The sequence below is a fragment of the Pipistrellus kuhlii genome, unplaced genomic scaffold (assembly GCF_014108245.1).
Source record: "Pipistrellus kuhlii isolate mPipKuh1 unplaced genomic scaffold, mPipKuh1.p scaffold_m20_p_2, whole genome shotgun sequence".
Lineage (NCBI taxonomy): Eukaryota > Metazoa > Chordata > Mammalia > Chiroptera > Vespertilionidae > Pipistrellus > Pipistrellus kuhlii.
The window spans coordinates 102,408,177-102,424,460 of record NW_023425515.1 but is presented as its reverse complement, the minus strand read 5'-3'; the positions used below and the strand labels follow the sequence as shown (position 1 = coordinate 102,424,460).

At 41.3% G+C, this 16,284-nt stretch overlaps 1 pseudogene; it reads left to right on the top strand.

Moving 5' to 3' along the window:
* The first annotated feature begins 3,317 nt into the window (after window positions 1-3,317).
* LOC118724580 lies at window positions 3,318-10,739 on the top strand (annotated as a pseudogene).
* Window positions 10,740-16,284: the final 5,545 nt, after the last annotated feature.

The window sequence follows — 16,284 nt, the reverse complement described above, 5'->3', positions numbered from 1 at the left end:
CTTGGCTCGCAAGGAGCGGAAGGAGCCGGCGGTTCTTATTCCCCAAGCCATCTCTGATTCAGCTTTGCTTACGGGCCCCGTGGCTCAGGGAGGGGGCAATTGAGCCAAGGTGTTGGGGTCTACGGAGCTCCACCCTGTCCTGGTGAGGGGCCTGCAGAGACTCCATGGGAAGGTGGCCAGCACTGTGCACGAAACCTGGCGCGTTCTGAGGTGCTCACTGGGGTTTTCACTGCGTTTAGGAATTTGAGAACTAGGAAATCTAACCTTTCTTGAGACACTCCAGTCTTGCCACTGCCTGTTTCCTTCCTCTTTGCCCTCAATCCCTTCTGCCCATTCACTCTACCAAAACTTGAAATCTGCAAACCATCTAATATAGGTGATTTACCCTGGGCTAATTTTGCCCCTTTAATTCTCATCCGAGGACATGCTTAGAGAGAGGAAGGGGAAGAGAGAGAAAAAAACACGATGTGAGATAGAAACATCAGTAGGTTGCCTTCCGGACTGGGAACGCAACCAAGGTTTGTTCCCAGACCAGGAATCCAACTGGCAACTTTCGGCGCACAAGACGTTGTTCAACCAACTGAGCCATTCAGGCAGGGCTAGGATATCGATTGTGATTTTTGTATCTATACTTAATTTGTAATTATAGAATGAAAAAATGTTTTTAAATATATATTTTATTGATTTTTTTATAGAGCAAGGGAAAAGGATAGAGAGTTAGAAGCATCAATGAGAGTGAAACATCAATAAGATGCCTCCTGCACACCTACTGGGGATGTGCCCGCAACCAAGGTACACGCCCTTGACCAGAATCGAACCTGGGACCTTTCAGTTTGCAGGCCGACGCTCTATCCACTGAGCCAAACTAGTATCGGCCAGAATGAAAATTTTTGTCTCTTACTAGTCTAGATATGTGATGAGAAACACTGTATACCTTTGACATCCTTAAATCAAGATAAATTCTAAGTAGAGCAAAAATTTACATGTAAAAAATAGAACATATAAAAATACTAGCAGAAAACTTGGGAGAAAATTAAGGTTATAGGGAAGAGAAACTGTCCAAACAAGATATAAACCCCGGAAGTCGTAAAATTTGTTATCGATAAATGTGATGACCAAAAAATGTCTAATTTCTTTATAACAAAAGAATCAGTAAGAAAAAGTTTACCAATTCAGAAAAATAGAAAAGGTATATACACAGGTTTCCACAGAAATATGAATGATTTTTAAAGGCACAAGATAGTATCCAATATTAAATAAAAATTTAAACCCTTGCCGGTTTGGCTCTGTGGATAGAGCCTTGGCCTGCAGGCCAAAGGGTCCCGACCAAAGGATCCCGGGTGTGATTCCAGTCAAGGGAGGGTACTTCAGTTGCAGGCTCCTTCCCTGCCGGGGCCTTGTGCCAAACACAATAAATCGCTGTGTTCTCTCACATAGATATTTCTCTATTCTTTCCCTCTCTCTTCCATTCTCTCTAAAAATCAATGGAAAAATATCCTTGAGTAAGGATTAACAAAAACACAAAAATAAAAAACTTAAAATACCATGTTTTAATATATGGGCAAAGATTAACAATTGGACAATATGCTGTTTTGATGAGGATACAGGGAAACAGGTGCTTTGGTTTACTGTTGATGGGAGAATAAATCCACACAATTTTTGTAGAGGACAAGTGGACAACATCATAATGTGAAATTCCACTCCACTTTAATCAGGAAATCCACATTCTGGAATTTATCTTACAGGTGTATTCTTACATGTACACAAACAGTATGCACAGGTTTTAAAGATATCTAGGGAACAATTTATAAAGTGAATGATATAATGACTGGAATTTTCTTTAAAACATAGGGGTGGGGTCAAAACCAGTTTTGCTCAGTGGTCACCACTTGTAACCAGACCCTTCCCCCCAGTACTCAGAGCACAAGAGTTTTCTGCTCTCTTTGAAACTTTGTCTGCAAACAGCATGAAGGAGATGCAGCCCAGATGTTTGCTCAGTTGCTATCAAGCATCGCCTGCGGACCGAAAGGTCCCTGGTTCGATTCCAGTCAGGGGCATGTACCTTGGTTGCGGGCACATCCCCAATGGGGGATGTGCAGGAGGCAGCTGATTGATGATTCTCTATCATTGATGTTTCTAACTCTCTATCCCTCTCTCTTCCTCTCTGTAAAAAAAATCAGTAAAAAATATATTAAAAATAAATAAATAAAATAAAATATAGGGGTGGGACTAGGGGATGTGGGTAGGAGTATCAGTGAAACAAAATTGACCATAAGTTCATGTTACGCCCAGACTTTGTGATCCCCAAGGACCACCAGGGAGCCGAGTCCGATCAATAAACAAAAGAGCCTTTTCCATGCTAGCATGGGCTCTGTCCCACTCACACTGGCAGCATGGCGGAAGAGAGCAAATTTCGCCCAGTCCAGGGGTTTTACTCAGGTCGGTGGTGATGTCACTGCCTCGGCTAACCCTGATTGGTTGGGTGAGGGCTAGGGTTAAGTTACAAAATGGAGGATAACTCTGCCCTGCCCCACAGTGGAGTCAGGAGTTTGTCCTCGCCCCGCCCTGCCCTCTCATTCATAACTGGTGAAGCTGGCTTATTGTTATATAGAGTTCTTTATATTAGTTTGTCTATTTTAGTGTATATTTGAAATTTCAAAATGTTTTAAAAATGGAAACAAGAATATACAAGGAGAATCTTCGTAATTTTGTTTTAAAGAGCAACTGAGAAAGTTTATTTAATCAGGACATGAATAAATTATGGTTCCAACATATAATGTGTAGAAAGCGGTCTGGGAAGGCACATGGACATTCTTTTAAAATTTTATCAGCTGAGCCCAAGGGCACTGGCAGAATCCTGTTATCAGTACTGATTTCTTATCTTTATCCAGTGCTGGGAATGAGGAACAAATAGGACCTTGACTCACCCAGGTCTCGATATGCTAAATCTTGTACCAAAAAATAAGGAGCTTACCCAGATTTTGATGAATAGGATCTGGGCACACCCAAAAGTCCTTTTAACCTTATAATCCCTTTTGGAAATCAATAAATGAGTGGCTTTGTATGGCTGTGCCTGACTGTCTCTCTATCAGAGGACAGGAAGCCACCTGGCACCCAGCTTTGAAACTATTTCTGCCTCTTGTCTCTTTCTTTCTCTAATTTCTTAATCCCCAGCTCCTCCCCTCAGGAACTTATCTTTCTTTCAGTGTGAGATATGGAAAAAGGAAAAACACCACAATAATGCTATGTAGCTATTAAAATAATAAAAATAGGCTGCATTGCAGACATGAATGCCCCAGAGCCATCCATGACCAGCCATGATGAATCCTACTGTGTTCTTTCACATCACCATTGAAGGTGAGCCCCTGGGCTGCATCTCCTTCATGCTGTTTGCAGACAAAGTTTCAAAGAGAGCAGAAAACTCTTGTGCTCTGAGTACTGGGGGGAAGGGTCTGGTTACAAAAATTCCTGATTTCACAGAATTATTTGGGATTTATGTGCCAGGTTGGTGACCTCACATGCCATAATGGTACAGTAAGCAAGTCCTTCTATGGAGAGAAATTTGATGATAAGAATTTCATCCTCAGAGAAACCAAGATGATGGCATAGGTAAATGCCTAACTGCAGCCTCGCACAACAATTTCAAAAATACAACTAAAATACAAAATGGACATTATCCAGAACTACAGAAAAGTTGACTGACTGGAAATTCTACAACTAGAAGGAAAGAGAAAACCAGAAGGAAAATCAGAGGAGCTGTAAAAGCCTATGGTATGGAGACAAGGCGCTTGTGTGGAGAGGATGGAGACAGAGAGGAGGGATGTCTGAGTGCCTGGTTGGCGTTCCCTAGCGGGAAGGAGATAAAAGCTCTGGGCTGCCCTGAACCCCAGTTCCGACTGCACTGAACCCCAGTTCTGGGCAAGACCCTGGAAACCCAGGCTCATACAGAGGGAATCTAGGCTGTAAGGTGGAAACTCAGGGGAACGGTGAAAGACAGGGCTCTGGAGGCGCACATGCGAATGTGCACAGAGGACAGATTGTTGACTGTGCTGCTAGATTGCTCTAGTGGGAAGGAGACAAAAGCGGACTGTGCTGAGCCCCAGTTTCAGGCCAAACCCTGGGGACACAGGATCATACAGAGGGAATCTGGGCTGTAAGGTAAGGTGACCAGATGCTCCCCACTTTTGGCGGGACAGTCCCAATTTTTAACAATTTGTCCCACGTCCCGCGGCATTTTTAAAAAGTCCCAATTTTTGGAAAGAATGCACGACCAGCTAGGAACAGCAGGAGAACGAGAAGGGAAAATGAGGTTTTTGGAGGCCATGTAGCTATTTAGCCAGGATGTGAGTTTTATATTATTTTTGTTAATTTTATAATGTTAAACTTTAATAATAACAAATAATTGTTGAGAACTAATTATTGAGAACTGCTTATCAAGTTCACATTGTTGATCAGTTGTTAGAATTTGACCACCATTGTTTGGACTTAATAAACAATGGCATTTTTGGGGATTGGCAATGAAACATTTTGTAACTGTCTTTCAGATGATACACATCTTACTGCATGCTAGTAAGCTAGTTAAACAAGTCATTACAAATCAGCTATTCAGATAATTTAGGTAAGTAATTTATTTATTTCATAAATACATAATTTTTCTTGAATTTAGCAGACAGTACTCGTATTATTTATATTTTATAGTGGCGGCAAAAAGTCTAGTGCTGCCAAAAAAATTAAGATACCTAGGAATAAATTTAACTAAGGAAGTAAAGGACCTATATGCGGAAAACTACACGACACTGAAAAAAGAGATAGAGGAAGATGTAAGGAGATGGAAGAACATACCATGTTCATGGATTGGTAGGATCAACATCATCAAAATGTCCATACTTCCTAAAGCAATCTATAGGTTCAATGCACTCCCCATTAAAATACCAACGACATATTTCACCGACCTAGAAAGAACTCTCCAAAAGTTCATTTGGAACAATAAAAGACCCCGAATAGCCATAGCAATCCTGAGAAAGAAGAGTAAAGTAGGAGGGATCTCAATACCAGACTTCAAACTATATTACAAAGCCACTGTTCTCAAAACAGCCTGGTACTGGCACAAGAACAGACATATAGATCAGTGGAATCGAATCGAGAACCCAGATATCAACCCAAATCACTATGCTCAATTAATATTTGACAAAGGAGGCATGAATATACAATGGAGTCAAGACAGTTTCTTCAATAAATGGTGTTGGGAAAATTGGACAGATACATGCAAAAGAATGAAACTAGATCACCAACTTACACCATTCACAAAAATAAACTCAAAATGGATACAGGACTTAAACATCAGACGGGAAACCATAAAAATACTAGAAGCATCCACAGGCAGCAAAATCTCAGACGTATGGCAAAAGAACTTCTTCACTGATACTACCCCTAGGGCAATGGAAGCTAAAGAGAAAATAAACAAATGGGACTACATCAAAATAAAAAGCTTTTTTACAGCAAAAGAAACCATCAACAAAACAACAAGAAAGCCCACAGTGTGGGAGAACATACTTGTAAATGATATCACTGATAAAGGTTTAATCTCCAACATCTACAAACAGCTTATACAACTAAATAAAAGGAAGATAAATAATCCAATTAAAAAATGGGCAATGGACCTAAATAGAACATTTTCAAAAGAAGACTGAAGGAAGGCCAAAAGGCACATGAAAACATGCTCAAAGTCACTAATTGTCCGAGAGATGCAAATCAAAACAACAATGCAGTACCATCTCACACCTGTCAGAATGGCCAACATCAACGAATCAACAAACGACAAGTGTTGGCGAGGTTGCGGAGAGAAAGGAACCCTCTTGCACTGCTAGTGGGAATGCAGACTGGTGCAACCACTGTGGAGAACAGTGTGGAGTTTCCTCAAAAAACTGAAAATGGAACTCCCATTTGACCCAGTAATCCCACTTCTAGGAATATATCCCAAGAAACTAGAAACACCAATCAGAAAGGATATATGCACCCCTATGTTCATGGCAGCACAATCTACAATAGCCAGAATTTGGAAACAGCCTAAGTGTCCGTCAGCAGATGATTGGATCCAAAAACTATGGTACATCTACACAATGGAATACTATGCTGCCATAAAAAAGAAGGAATTCTCATCATTTGCACCAACCTGGATAGAATTGGAGAACATCATGCTGAGTGAAATAAGCCAATCAATGAAAGAGAAACACCACATGACCTCACTCATTTGTGGATAATAAAGAACATTATAAACTGATGAACCAAAAGATAGATATAGAGACAGTATATCAACAAGTAGACTGTCAAATTACAGCGGGGAGGGGAGGAAGATCTGGGGGAGATAATAGATCAACCGAAGGACTTTTATACATGCATATAAGTACAACTAATGGACACAAAACGCTGGGGAGGGAGGGGATGTGTGGAAGGGAGGGAGGGAGGGGGGCAACAAAAAAATCAATAAAATATATTTTAAAAAAAAGTCTAGTGCTGGTCTTGAAAGTGACACTTAACACTATACATAATTTTTTTATTATATTCGTAAATTGTATTTATGTTGAAATTTTAAAAAATATATTACAATACTATTTTTGTGTTCTAGAAAAATTTTTGTTGCTCCATATAGACCAAATTTTTAATCAAGAGTACTCCCCCCGTCAATGGTGTCCAGCTTTACCAATGTTAAACACTGGTCACCTTACTGTAAGGCAAAAACTCAGAGGAGCAGCGAAAGGCAGAGCTCCTGAGGTGTGCACAAGAATGCACGCAGGGAGAAACCAAGATGGCGGCATAGGGTAGACACCCAAATGAGCCTACCACAACAAATTTGAATTTAGAACTGGAAAACAGGGGAGGCATTGCCCTGAAGCACCGGACAGCTAGCTGAGAGGAGGCTCTGCCATCTGGGAAGGAGAGAGAAGGCATGCCGACCCTCAGAAACTCTGAAGGTACAGAGAACTGTGTGCGTGTGAAAAGGCGCTGGCTTACTTCCCACACGCAGAGAGGAAGGGCCGAGATTGCTGCTGGCTTACTCCCGGCGCGCGGAGAGGGCAGACAGCTAATGCACGGCTGGCTTTCTTGTTCAAGAGGAAAACAGAATCACCCTATTGCCAAAACTGGTTTGGCTCAGTGGATAGAGCATCGGTCTGTGGACTGAAGGGTCCCAGGTTCAATTCCAGTCAAGGGCATGTACATTGGTTACGGGCACATCCCCAGTGGGGGGTGTGCAGGAGGCAGCTGGTCGATATTTCTCTCTCATCGATATTTTAACTCTCTATCTCTCTCCCTTCCTCTCTGTGAAAAATCAATAAAATATATTAAAAAGAATCACCCTATTGCTCTGATAGACGGCCCCATCCAGAGAGAGGCCAGACTGTCAGGCAGTGGGCAGAGATCTCTCAGAGGTGTGTGAAGCCAGAGGCCATTACTGCGGGACTTGGGGAAGAGCCACTTGGAGAGGAGCCGATGGGAAAACAAAGCTTGTCTGCACCACCCTGAGACTCCGCCCCATCCAAGCTGAGCACAGAAGCTCTCCCAGAGGCTGGCTTTCTCTAAGGAGGAACTGGCCGGAATCCAAAGCTTGTCTGCGCATTTACCAAAGAGGTGCACGAGCCTGCAACCAATCTTGTGAGACTCACTGTGAACAGGACTTTTCTAAGGCGAGACTGACAGGGAACCAAAGATAGTCTGCGCCACCCTGAGACCCCGCCGCATCCAAGCGGAGTACAAAAGCCCTCCTAGCTGAGACACTGCTGATCCTCACAGCCAATTGGCTTGGAGATAAACGCTTCTCAGTGATACCAACAATAAGCAAGGCTTAACAACAAGACTGCACACACAGCCCACAAAGAGCTACACCAAGACTGTCCGCCACAGGTAACTGGGAAGGCTGTGCTACTGAGCTTTACCAGAACACCTAACACACAAAACTATTCCATCAAATCAGGAAAACTACTAAAACGCAGACAAGAGGCAGGACACAAAGGAAGGAGATGAAGGAAAAGAAAAGAATGGACATTGAGTTCAAAACCACTGTTATAAGGCTTTTCAATAATATCCTAAAATGCCAAAACCGGTTTGGCTCAGTGGATAGAGCACTGGCCTGCGGACTGAAGGGTCCCGGGTTTGATTCCGGTCAAGGGCATGTACCTTGCTTGTGGGCACATCCCCAGTTGGGGGAGGGGTGCAGGAGGCAGCTGATCAGTGTTTCTCTCTCATCAATATTTCTAGCTCTCTATTTTTCTCTCTTCCTCTCTGTAAAAAATCAATAAAATATATTTAAAATAATAATAATAATAATAATATCCTAAAAAAGGCGAATAAAATAAATGAGACCTATGACGATATGAAAAGGGATCAACTAGAAATAATAAGGGATCAACTAGAAATGAAAAGGGATCAACTAGAAATAAAGAATACATTGTCTGAAATAAAAAATATTACACAGAGTCCTAAAAACAGACTAGAAGATCGTAAGAATCAAGACAAAGATTTAGAACACAAAGAGCCAGAGGACACCTCTCTACAAAAGCAAGAAGAGAAGAGAATCCAGAAAGTTGAAGATAGTGTAAGAAACCTCTGGGACAATTTCAAGCGAACCAACATCAGAATTATGGGGATCCCAGAAGAGAGAGAGCAAAATACCGAAAAAACACTGGGAGAAATAGTGACAGAAAACTTTCCCCACCTGGTGAAAGAAATAAACTTATAAGTACAGGAAACATACAGAAGCCAAAACAAGAGGAATCCAAAGAGGACCACACCAAGACACATCATAATTAAAATGCCAAGAGCAAAAGACAAAGAGAGACTATTCAAAGCAGCAAGAGAAAAGCAGGCAGTTACCTATAAAGGAGCACCCAAACAATTGTCAGCTGATTTCTCAACAGAAACCATGCAGGCCAGATGGGAATGGAAAGAAATATTCAAGATGATGAATAGCAAGAACCTACAGCCAAAAATACTCTACCCAGCAAAGCTATCACTCAGAATCGAAGGCCAGATAAAGAGCTTCACAAATAAAAATTTTTTAAAAAGCTAAAGGAGTTCATCACTGCCAAACCAGAATTATATGAATTGCTGAAGGGGGTTTTTTAGGAAGAGGAAGAAGATAAAGATAAAAATTATGAACAACAAATATGTAACTATCAACAAGTGAAACTAAAAACCAAGGGAATTAAAAAATCTGATGAACAATATTAACTGGTGAATATAATAGAATCAGAGGTATGGAAGGGGAGTGGACTGATGATTCTCGAGGAAAAGGGGAATGGGGGTGTGGGAAGAGACTGAACAAAAACTACACCTATGGCTGAGGACAATGGGGGGTGGGGAAAGTGAAGACAGTGTGATGGGAACCTGGTGGAGGGGAGCAATGGAGGGGGGAAAAAGAAGGAACATTTGTAATAATCTGAACAATAAAGATTTATTTTTTTTAAAAAGAATTTTATCTTCACTAATCATCTGAGAGATGCAAATCAAAATGACATAAGATATCACCTCACACTTGTCAGAATGGCTACCATCAACCAACAACAAGTGTTGGCAAGGTTGTGCAGAAAAGGGAACCCTAGTACACTGCTGGTGGGAATGCAGACTGGTGCAGCCACTGGAGTTTCCTCAATAAATTGAAAATGAAACTCCCATTTGACCCAGTCATCCCACTTCTAGGAATATATCCTAAGAAACCTGAAACACCCATCAGAAAGAATATATGCACCTCTAAGTTGATAGCAGTGCAATTTACAATAGGTAAGACTTGGAAACAGCCTAAATGTCCATCAGCAGATGATTGGATAAATAACTATGGAAATTTTATACAATGGAATACTATCCAGTAATAAAAAAGAATGAACTCTTACCATTTGCAACATCATGAATGGACCTGGAGAATATTATGCTGAGTGAAATAAGCCAGCCAGAGAAAGATAAATATCATATGTGCAATCTAATGAACCAAATAACTTGATGATGAAAAATAGACCCAGCCGAGACTGGTTTGGCTCAGTGGATAGAGGGTTGGTCTGGTGACTGAAGGGTCCTGGGTTTGATTCTGGTCAAGGGCATGTGCCTTGGTTGCAGGCACATCCCCAGTAGGGGGTGTGCTAGAGGCAGTTGATACATGATTCTCTCATCGATGTTTCAACTCTATATACCTCTCTCTTCCTCTCTGTAAAAAATCAATGAAATATATATTTTTTTAAAAAAGAATTAAAAAAAGAAAGAAAAATAGACCCAGAATCATAGAACAGACTGTTGAACCTCAGAGGGAAGGCAGGGAAGTAGGTAGAAAGAGATCAACCAATGAACTTGTATGCATATATGCATTACCCATGTACACAGACAATGGAATGGTGTGGGCCTGGGGGGCGGGGGTAGAGGGAAGGACGGGAGCAGGCTGGAAGAGGTTAATGTGGGGAAAAGGGGTCCCTATGTAATACTTTCAACAATAAATATTAAAAGAAAAAATTTTAAATAAAAAGAAATTTCATCCTGGCATATAGGTTCTAGCATCTTGTCCATGGCAAATGCTGGAGCAACAACAAATGTTTCCCAGTTTTTTTCTGGACTGCCAACACTGAGTAACTGGATAGCAAGGGTTTGGTCTTTGGTCAGCTGAAAGAAGGCATGGATATTTTGGCAGCCATAGAGTGCCGTGGTCAAAGAATAGCAAGACCAACAAGAAGATCATCATTATAGACTGTGGACAACTCTAATAAATTTGACTTTTGTTCTCGCTTAACTACCGGGTCATTCCTTCTGTCCTTCAGAAGAAAACCCCTTTACCCCCATCTGCTTGGAATATTTGTAATCTCTGTGCTCTCGCTGCAGTTCATTGGGTTCCATATTTTCCTTACCCCTTCCAAGTCTAACTGGACTGCAGAGTTCAATTTTTGATTATGAAATAAAAACTTCATTGGAATGGCTACTATCAACAAATGCTGGCAAGACATGGAGAAATTGGAACCTTTATGCACTGTTGATGCAAATGTAAAATGGCTCAACCACAGCCCAGCTGGCATGACTTAGGGATTGAGCTTTGACCTATGAACCAGGAGATAGCAGTTCGATTCCTCAGTTGGGCATATGCCCAGGTTTCAGGCTTGATCCCCAGTGTGGGGTAAGCAGGAGGCAGCAAATTAATGAATCTCTTTCATCATTGTTTCTAACTTTCTCTCTCCTTTCCTCTCTGAAAACAAGAAAAAAAAATGTATATATCCTATCTAATAAAGAGGAAATATACAATTGACCATCACAAAGATGGCGGTGCCTACAGTGGAGGCAGGGTTTCCATAACACAAGATGGCTGAACCCAGTGAGCCTTAATAAGCAATCAGCAGTGACCTGAGGCTGCGTGGTGCTGGGCCAGACAGGGGACCTGAGGCTACACCCCCACCCCGGCATCTGGGAAACCTGAAACTGCTCCCCCTGCCTGGCTCAGGATCGGGGGACCTGAGGCTGCATCCCCCCACTAGGCGGGGCTTGACAGGGGCCCTGAGTCTGTGCCCCCTACTTGGCAGGGCTTGACAGGAGACCTCAGGCTGCACTGCCTGCCCTGGCGCTGGGCCGGGGGACCTGCGGGTGCGCCTCCTGTCTGGTGGGGCTTGACAAGGGTGAGGTCAGCTGGGTCTTCCGTGATTTTGAGGAGCCTGAGGTGGGCGGGGGCTTGACTCTGGGTCCCACAGGATGCCCCAGACTCTGACAGGAGGAATATGTTCATATATATTTTACTCATTTTCTTTCATCTTTGACACTTCTATTATAGGGAAAGGCAAATAGTAATAATAAAATACTCTAATTAATCCCCTTTTAATGTGCACAAATTTGTGCACTGGGCCACTAGTGTGTGTGTGTGTGTGTGTGTGTGTGTGTGTGTATTAAAATGGTGCATCCATTTTGGAAAAGGGTATGATAGTCCTCAAAAGATTAAAAATAGAATTATCATGATCTAGTAGTCTCATTTCTGAGATTCCAAAAAAATTGAAAGCAGGAACTTGAAGAAATATTTGCACACACATGTTTATACTAACATTATTCACAATAGCCCAAAATGGAAACAATCCAAATATCCATTAAAGGATGAATGGATAAACAAAATGTGGTGCAGGAATCCCTCACTTATTAAAAGTTCATCTTAGGCCACTTTGCTTTCATGAAGACCTACATTAGTGCCTGTTTTCTCTAACTGAAAGAAATATTAAAACAATTTTTGCTTTTATGAAATAAAGTGGAAAGTGAAAATGGTGTTCAACATTTGTTTGGTAGCAAGTTTAATAGAGGCAGCAGCACCCTAAGCAGCGAGAATGGCCCTGCCAAGTCCTTTCCCATGGAACTACATTCCAAATCTTGGCTTTGAGCCCCATAGTTTTTAACTGTGTCAGTGAGCATCTGTGTTTTATCTCCATTTCTTTTGTTGATCCACCAGCAAGATGTGTTGTAAAGTATCAGAAAAGCCAAAGGGAGCTCCTAAGGGTGTTATGCTTAGTGCAAAACTTAGTGTAATTAAGTGTATTTGGTATGATTTGGCAGGTTATTTTGGGGACCTGGGTACACCACCAAATTTTTTCCATGTAAGTTAATGGTAATTGTTTTTTCACTTTATGCCATTTTGGATTACAAAGGGTTTAATAGAAACACTCTACTTTCAGATATTGGGGAAAACCTATATAAACTCATAACGAACTATTATTATTCAGCTATAAAAAAGGAGAAATTCTGACACATAATATAACATCAATGAGTCTTGAGGGCATTATGCTATGTGAAATAAGAGAGTCAAAGAAATATTGCCGAGGCCGGTTTGGCTCACTGAAAGAGAGTCAAAGAAATATAAATACTATTAGGTCTAGTAATAATTAATGTCGTTTTCTAATACTTTTTTTTAAATCGAATTTATTTAAACAATACAACAAAATTTAATCAACAATATAGTTGTCATTGTTTTCTACTACTTGTGCCCAACGCTCAGGAAGCATTTTAATCCCTCTGTTGTAAAATTCTTGTGATTTTGATGCAAAAAATTCGGTCAATGCATTTTTGAGGCATTCTTCATTATTAAATTTTTTTCGAAGAAGAAAGTTTTGCAAAGAACGAAACAAATGGTAATCGGAAGGGGCAATATCAGGAGAATATGCAGGTTGAGGGAGAACTTCCCATTCCAACTGGCACAGCTTTTCAGCAGTGATTCTTGCAGTATGTGGTTGTGCGTTATCGTGGTGAAGAATTATGCCCTTCCAATTAATCAGCGCGGGTTCTTTTTCTCTTAAAGTTTGGGCTAACCTTTCCAAATGGGCACTATACACTGCACGTGTAATGGTTTGGTTAGATGGTAAAAGTTCATAATGAAGAATTCCTTTAAAATTCCACCAAACACACAACATCACTTTTTTCGCATGCAAGTCAGGTTTTGGCGTGGGCTGTGGAGCCTCATTTTTGTCCAACCATTGAGGCCGCCTTTTCAAATTAACATACAGCACCCATTGTTCATCTCCGGTAACAATTTGCTCTAAAAACGGCAAACAGTTTTGACGAGAGAGGAGCGAACTGCAAATTGTGACTCTTTGATTATGGTTGTTGTCGGTCAACTCATGAGGAACCCATTTTCCAAACTTTTGGACTTTGCCAAGTGCACGCAATTGATTGGAAATTGTTTTCTTGTGAACAATTTAAAGTTGTCGCAAGCTCTTGTTGGGTAATTTGAGGATTTTGCACCAAAAGAGCTTGAAGAGCTTCTTGATCAAAATTGGACACACGGCCTCGACCACTCTTGTCATCTAACGAAAAATTTCCCTTGCGAAATTTCTCAAACCAACGCTGGCATTTTCTGGCGCTAACTGCATCTTGACCAAGAGCACTACAGATGTTTTTTGCAGCCTCACTTGCTTTTCTTCCTAATTGGAACTCGTAAAGCATGCAGTGCCGAATATGCTCTTCATCCACCATCTTCTTAGCCCTAGTTTTGCAACAAAAACCAAACCAAACACAAACTTTTTCAAGCAAAACTTGTTAATTGCACTTCACACGTTCTGTAGATACCACGTGTTTGAAGGTTATGTCAATACAAGTCAATGCCAAGCAAGATTTTAAACGAATGTTAAAAACGACATTAATTATTACTAGACCCGATATATAATTCCACTCGTGTAAGGAAGTCAAATTCATAGAGACGGGAAGTAGAATGATAGTTGCCAGGAGTTGGGAAGAGAAATAAACAGAAATTTATTGACTAATGGATACAGAATTTCAGTTTTGTAAGATGAAATGTTCTGGAGTTTGGTTGTACAATAATGTGAATAAACTTAACACTATTGAACTGCACACTTAAAAATGGTTAGGATGATAAATTTTATGTTATACTAGAGGCCTGATGCATGAAGATTCATGCAAGAATAGGCCTTTCTTCCCTGGCTGCCAGCACTGGTTTCCCTCCGGCACCTGGGACCCAGGCCTTCACTCTGGATGCCACCTTCTGCTTTCGTTCCAGCCAGAGCTGCCTTCCGCCTTCACTCTGGCCCTGCTGCCCTCCTGTAACTCCCTCCACCCCCTGAAGCCCCTTTATAGCAGGTATCCTGCCCAGCCCCAGCTGCTCAGTGCCTGCACGCAGGTGCTGCCCAGAAGACTGGAGTGGCTGGGTGGGGGTGGTGGGGTGAAATGCCTGCATCCTTGCTATGGTAATGATGCAAGCATCCCAGCCTGGCTGCCACCATCTTTGTCCCATCAATTTGCATATTCCGTCCTTATTGGCTGTGGGCATTGCCATATTTTGTTGTGGAGTGATGGTCAATTTGTATATTCCATCTTTATTATATAGGATGCATGTTACTACAATTAAAAAAATAACAATTAGGTACATGACATGAAGCAATAAAGAATTATCTCCATGATATATTTTAAGTAATGAAATAAGACAAAGAATAAAAGTTTGTTTAGTGTGCTACTATTTGTGGGAAGAGAAAAGGGAGCCAAAATACACACACACTCACACACATACACACAGACACACACACACTATCTGGAAAGGTAAGCTATACAAGAAGCAGTGCTCTAGCTGGTTTAGCTCAGTGGCTAGAACATCAGCCCACGGACTGAATGGTCATGGGTTTGATTCTTGTCAAGGGCACATACCTTGGTTGCAGACTCAATCCCCAGCCCTGGTTGGGACACATGTGAGAGGCAACCAATTGATGTGTCTCTTTCACATCAATGTTTCTCTTTCTGTCTTTCCCTCTGTCTTCCACTCTCTCTGAAGATCAATGGACAAATATGCTTGGGTGAGGGTTAACAACAACACAAAAGAGCAATTCTAGCCCGGCCAGTGTGGCTCACTGGTTGAGTGTCAACCTATGAACCAGCAGGTCACAGTTTGATTCCCAGTCAGGGCACATGCCCAGGTTTCAGACTCAATTCCCAGTGTGGGATGTGCAGGAGGCAGCCGATCAGTGATTCTCTCTCATCATTGATGTTTCTATCTCTCCCTCTCCTTCCTCTCTGAACTCAATAAAAAAATATTTTTTAAAAAAGAAAGTGACAATGTAAATTGAATCTGTAGAGGTACTGGGTATTAGGAATAAGGGGGAACATGCACATATCTATATTTCTTTAATAGAGTATTATAAATTCATTAACAATTTAAGTTACACACCCAATCAGAGAGAACTAATTCTCATAGTTTTGGTATGCCCTTGTTTTTATTTATATTGTTGGAAAGTATTTGCTGTTGTATTGTAAATGTACATATTTTGTGATTGAAACAACACACAAATCACATTGACCAGCTTAAAACTGCTCCTGCTTCCTTAAATCAGTTGGGTGATTTCAGAGTTATTTCAGAGACAGCACTGGGCATGTGAGTCCCCTTTTGCACAGCTGAACTGAGAACCAAAGTTTTCCCCTCTCCTTTCAGAAACAGAGAGTCCACTGTCTAGGAAGATCCAGTGCTGAAACTTCTTACTATAAAAGGCCAAATTTCAAAGTCCTCCAATTAAAGCTTGCCCCATCAGCATGCTTCCTCACAGCTGTTGCCCCTCACTTCTTAAAACCATTCAATTGTAAGCCATCTGTAAGTTTGGGTTTTAAGGAATGCAGCTCCCTGTTCTCCTCACTTAGCGCTTTGCAAATAAAGAGACTCTAATTATCTGTGTGAAACTCACTGTGGGCTAGGATGAAAACATTTGTCTCCTTCTAGTCTAGATATGTCCAGCAGAGATGAACTCTCTTTCAGTTCATTTATATGCTATAGATCTCATTATGTCTCTTGCTTTC